Raw genomic sequence first — 5410 nt, 5'->3', positions numbered from 1 at the left:
TAGGAGTAGCCTGTTCTTTCACAGTTGATCAACATTACAATATTACTGTAACTAGGTACAATGATCTTCTCATTCTGTTCACTTTATCCTGCATCAATTCATGTAGATCTCCTGAGGTTTTTCTGAAACCACAGTCAGTCATTACTTATATAGCACAATAGAATTCCATCATAATCATATATCACAACTTGTTCAGGCATTACCCATTTAATGGACATCCTCTCAATTTCTAATTCTTTTCTTCCACAAAAAGAGCTGCTATTAGTATTTTTGTACATGCAGCTCTTTCCCCTTTTTCTTTGATCCCTTTGAGATTAGCCTACCAGGGGTATTTCTGGGTCAAAGGATATGTACAGTTTTATAGCCATTTGGTCATCATTCAGATTCTTCTCCAGAATGGTTGAATCAGTTCACAATTCCATCAATAGGACATGTGTCCCTATTTTTCCACATCCCTTTAGGATTTTGTCATTTTCCCTTTCTGTCATGTTAGCCAATATGATAAGTATAAAGTGATGCTTCTGAGTTGTTTTAATGAACATTTTTCTAATCAATTGTGATTTAGAGCATTTTCTATGTAATTATCAATAGCTATAATTTCTTCTGAAAACTACCTGTTCATATCCTTTGATTGTTTTTCAACTGGGGAATGACATTTTTAAAAATAAAATTTACTCAATTCCCTATATGCTTGAGAAATGAGACCTTTATCAGAGAAACCTCTGTAATCCCCATCTCCTCCCCAACCCCAGTTTCTTGCTTTCCTTCTCATTTTGATTTTACTGGTTTTGTTTGTGCAAACCCTTTATAATTTAATGCAATCAAAATTAATCTATTATATTTCCAGTATCCCTCTCTATCTCCTGCTTGGTCATAAATTCTTCCTTTATGAATATGAGAGGGACATTTTCCCATTATCCACTACTTTATATGTGATATCACCCTTTATGTGTGAATTGTACATCCATTTTGATCATATATTGATATATGATGTGAAGAGGTTGGTCTATACTTGATTTATTCCAAACTGCTTTCCATTTTTCCCAGAATTTTTGTCTGATGGTGAGTTCTTGCCTCCAAAATTTTGATCTTTAGGTTTATCAAATAATAGATTACTATGGTCATTAACTGTTCTATATTATCTTCCTAATCTGATTCATTGATACACCACTTTATTTCTCAGGCAGTACCAGATTGTTTTGAAGATTATTGTTTAATAATGTAATTTGAAATCTGGTACCACTGTTTTCCTTCACATTTTAAAAAATGAATTTCCTTCATATTCTTGATATTTTGTACTTCCAGATGAATTTTGTTATTATTTTTTTAGCTCTATAAAATGATTCTTTGGTAGTTTGATTGGTAAGGCACAGAATTAGTAAATTAATTTAAAAATTGTCATTTTTGTTATATTATCTTGGTCCACCCATGAGTAATTAATACTTCTCCAGTTATTTAGATATGTCTTTATTTGTGTGAAAAGTGTTTTATAATTGTGTTCAAATAGCACTTGGGTTTATCCAAACAAGTAGACTCCAAAGTATTTGATATCATTTGCAGTTATTTTAAATGGAATTTTTCTTTCTATCTCTTTGAACTTTGTTGGGAGATAACATGCACTTAAAAATACACTTTATTAATAGAACTTCATGTTTCATACACAAATTTCTATTTTTGTTCCTTGGATATTGCATTGCTTTTGTAAGTTTACAATTATTTTCAAAATAAAGAAAAGAAAAATTTAAAAAACTGCTTGGAATAAAGTTACAAATTGATTATGAAGTTAATCAAATTAAGCCTATGATGGGTTTGTTTGGCTATCTGTTAGAAATTATTTCATTTAAATAAAGTTAATAATTGAAAAAAGATAAAATGGAGGAAGGTTACACTCAATAATTTTAAGATTCTTGCCAGATTTAAATTCTATGATCCTGTAAGTAATTTGATGGAGCCTGTGACTTCATCTGCAATATGGAGATCCCTGCCCACCTACCTGGCAGAGATGTTGTTAGGGACAAATAACAGATAGCCATTTTTTCAAAGGAAGGGGATAGAATATTCATGGGTTCTATGTCTAGTAAAATCCTCCATCCTTCTTCCCAATCTCTGTGATTCAGAATAGTCTGCTGAAGCAAAAGCCATGATACCAAAATTTCATTTCTATTTAGTTCTGCCCTATGGCTCCTCAAGTCTCATCCTCTTCTGTTTTATCTCTGGAATCCCCCCCCCCCCGCTTTTTTTTTTATCACTTTTAATAACAATAACTCACATTCTTTCATTTTTAAGTTTGCAAAGTATTTTATATTCATTAGATCATTTGAAACTCACACCAACCCTATTAAGTAGTTATCACAGTTATCCAAGGGACTGTTCATGCTCAGAAGTCTCTGCTGAAAAACCTGGGTTAATCAGCTCTAGTCGTTTCTAGTGGGTAAGTGGTGATTTAAGTAGCTATTTCCCTCCTCCCTCATTTATAGAGAAAGGTGTTATTTTCCCATAGGACTGCAGGGAATTCTGTTTACCCGTACCTAGTTACAAACACTTCCCACACTTCCTGGCTCCCACTAAGTGTGTCCTAGTAAACAAGCAGGGTAGGCAGATGTCCTCTGGAGAGACAGAATGCCAGCACATTGTGAAGTTTGTCACTGCACTTGATTTGCTTTAGCCCTTTGTTTCTGATTTGAACCTTTTGCTTAAAGAGTTAAGATTGTGAAAAAATGTAAGATGTCAATTATCTTCTTCTAGGATCTTTGGTTCTTATGCTCAGAGAAGATTTCTCTTCACATTGTTGAGTGTCTCCTTCTCCAAGTAAAAAAAAAACCCAAAACAAAAAACCCCACTAAAATAATTTGATAAAGATTACAGTATCAGTAGGACCAGATCATTATTTAGGGAGAGCAGGGACATACACCACCAAGGCACAGAGGCTGAAATTGAAATATTTGAAGAAAATGCTATCCTTCTTTCTTGCTCACCTCTGAATTTCACAAACCTTGGTGATGATGGCATAACTGTGGCCATGTAATGAAGATTTTTAATAGCTAAGCAAAAAAAAGTTTATATTTGATCTTAAAGGTAGTTGGAAGGCACTAGAAGAGGGGCTGTACTGATAGTACATATTGGAGCTGGTATACTTTTTATTAAACAACTTCCATACTGGTTTAAATTCTGGATATATATGGTTTTTCCTATTAAATAGGGATTAATTTGGGATATTCCAGGATGAACTCTGTTTTCTTTCCAGTTTATAACACTTTATAGTTCCTCCTAAAAACTGGAAATCTTGAATTTTATTTTAATAATGTGAGGGGGTAAAGGCTGTTTGTTTTTGGACACTCTATAGGTAGCTGGCTGAACCTCAAATTTCTAATCCCCCTGCCAAATTTTTGAAGATTCAAGTAGTTGAAATGTATGACCCTTCTTTCTCGCTCACCATCTTCTATGAACTATATTTAATAGATTTTTAGAAACTATCTTTTTCAGTTAAATGAATGAATACTCCTACTGTTTGAAAGTCTTCAAGACACTCCTGAGATAATTAAAGATAGAGGAGGATGTGGAGGTGGTTGGGAAATCTACACCTAAAGGACAAAGAAGAAGATAGAATTGTAATGTGTCAGAATATGCACATAAGTGTCCCCTCTAAAGAGGAACATAGTTGTATTTCCATATTCATGTTTGTCTTTTCAAAAAATTCAGAACATTGATGGTTAAGAATTCTGAACTAGATGACTCACTGGCTTGTTCTGCCAGACTTGGATGATTAAGAGAATGCAGGGTCTTGTTAATGAAATGCAAAATAGCTCCTATTGCATTTGCCAAGAAACAATTGACACTGGTAATTAACAATAAAGGTGTGTGCACTGGTTTGTGAAGGAGCCAGCAGGGATAGCTGCTTCAATATCCTTCACAGGAGCCAGACAGACATCATCAAAATGCATCCTGAAATCATCTTTTAAAGACAATTTCCATTTTGGAGCTAGGGAGAAACTCTAGGAAACAATGTCCCATGGGAGAAGAGGTCCCAGCAGAATGATCCATTTTGGGGACACAGAGATCCTGGGTTCTGGAGGTGAAGTTTCTACCAAGAAGGTCACCATAAGGGGCTAGGGAAACTTTTGCCTAGAGTATGGTCAAAATAGGAAGTCAGGTCACACCTCTCTTGGTCTCATTTACTTCATGTCTCAAGTAAGAGGACTGATTAGCAAATAGAACCAGACTGTTAATATCCATTTTCCAGCTTCAAATCTTTTTTTTTTTAATTTATAGTTATGCCTTCTATATAGTGACTATACCCATGGCAGTTTCATATATTGCCAGTTGGCATAAGAAATTAGATAGGAGTTTGGGGATTTTTGCAGAAGCTGCAGAGGACACACTAAGACTAGCCGATGATACAGAAAAAGTTTAGAAACTCAGAAATGTACCCTTCCCCTAAAATTTACCATTAGAAAATGCCATCACCCCATAAAAGAAAAAGAAAAATTTCAGACTTCTTCTCTGGTACAAAGGGAGGGACAAAAAATTTTATGTGGATTTTCTAGGTATTGGGGCATTGTGCCCTTAATCCCCATGATGTGGAAGAGATAACTGTATTTATTTTACATGAAAATACAATTTTTAATAATCATTTTCTGATTTTTGTAATCCATGCCCTCTCCCTCCCTAAGATGACAGGTAATGTACATGTGCTATCATACAATACATATTTCCCTGTTTGTAATTTTGCAAAAGAAGGTACACATTACTTACACTAGAGAAAAATTCATGGAGATAAAAGTGCAAAATGATATGCCTTGGTCCTCATTCAGACTCCATCAGTTCCTTCTATGGCTGTGGATAATCATTTCCATCATGAGGCTCTTGGAATTGTATTGGATTCTTGAATTGCTGACAATAATTAAGTTATTCACAAATGGTCATTGTATATTATTGCTATTACTGTGTATCTGACTTCAAATCTATTGTTCCTCTATGTATAATGCACAGTGATTAACATATGATACTATGCTTTACCTGTCCCACATATAAAATCACTTATTAATCTAATCATAGGAATATGTCAACTTGTTGGTCATTCAACAAAGGCCACAAATTGAAAATAAAACCAATAAAATTAATATTTGTCAATTGTCTAAAACTTGTGATTCTGAGTATCTTTTGCTATTTTCCCTACCACCATCACTAAGGCATTCGAAAGGGTATTATAAAGGATTCCATAGTATAAAGTGCATTATTGAAAGCTTCTATGCTCATGAAAGAAAGTGGGTAATTCATATATTGAGAATAAAAGCTGACAGATCAACAGTCTTTGAAGAGTATCTCAATAGCCATTGGATACTAAAAGAATAGTAAGAAGACATTTAACATGTTGGGTAGAATTATTCTAGTATTTATGGAGAAATAAAAA

Source organism: Gracilinanus agilis, chromosome 2 (assembly GCF_016433145.1).
Source record: "Gracilinanus agilis isolate LMUSP501 chromosome 2, AgileGrace, whole genome shotgun sequence".
NCBI lineage: Eukaryota > Metazoa > Chordata > Mammalia > Didelphimorphia > Didelphidae > Gracilinanus > Gracilinanus agilis.
This window is presented reverse-complemented; position numbering follows the sequence as displayed.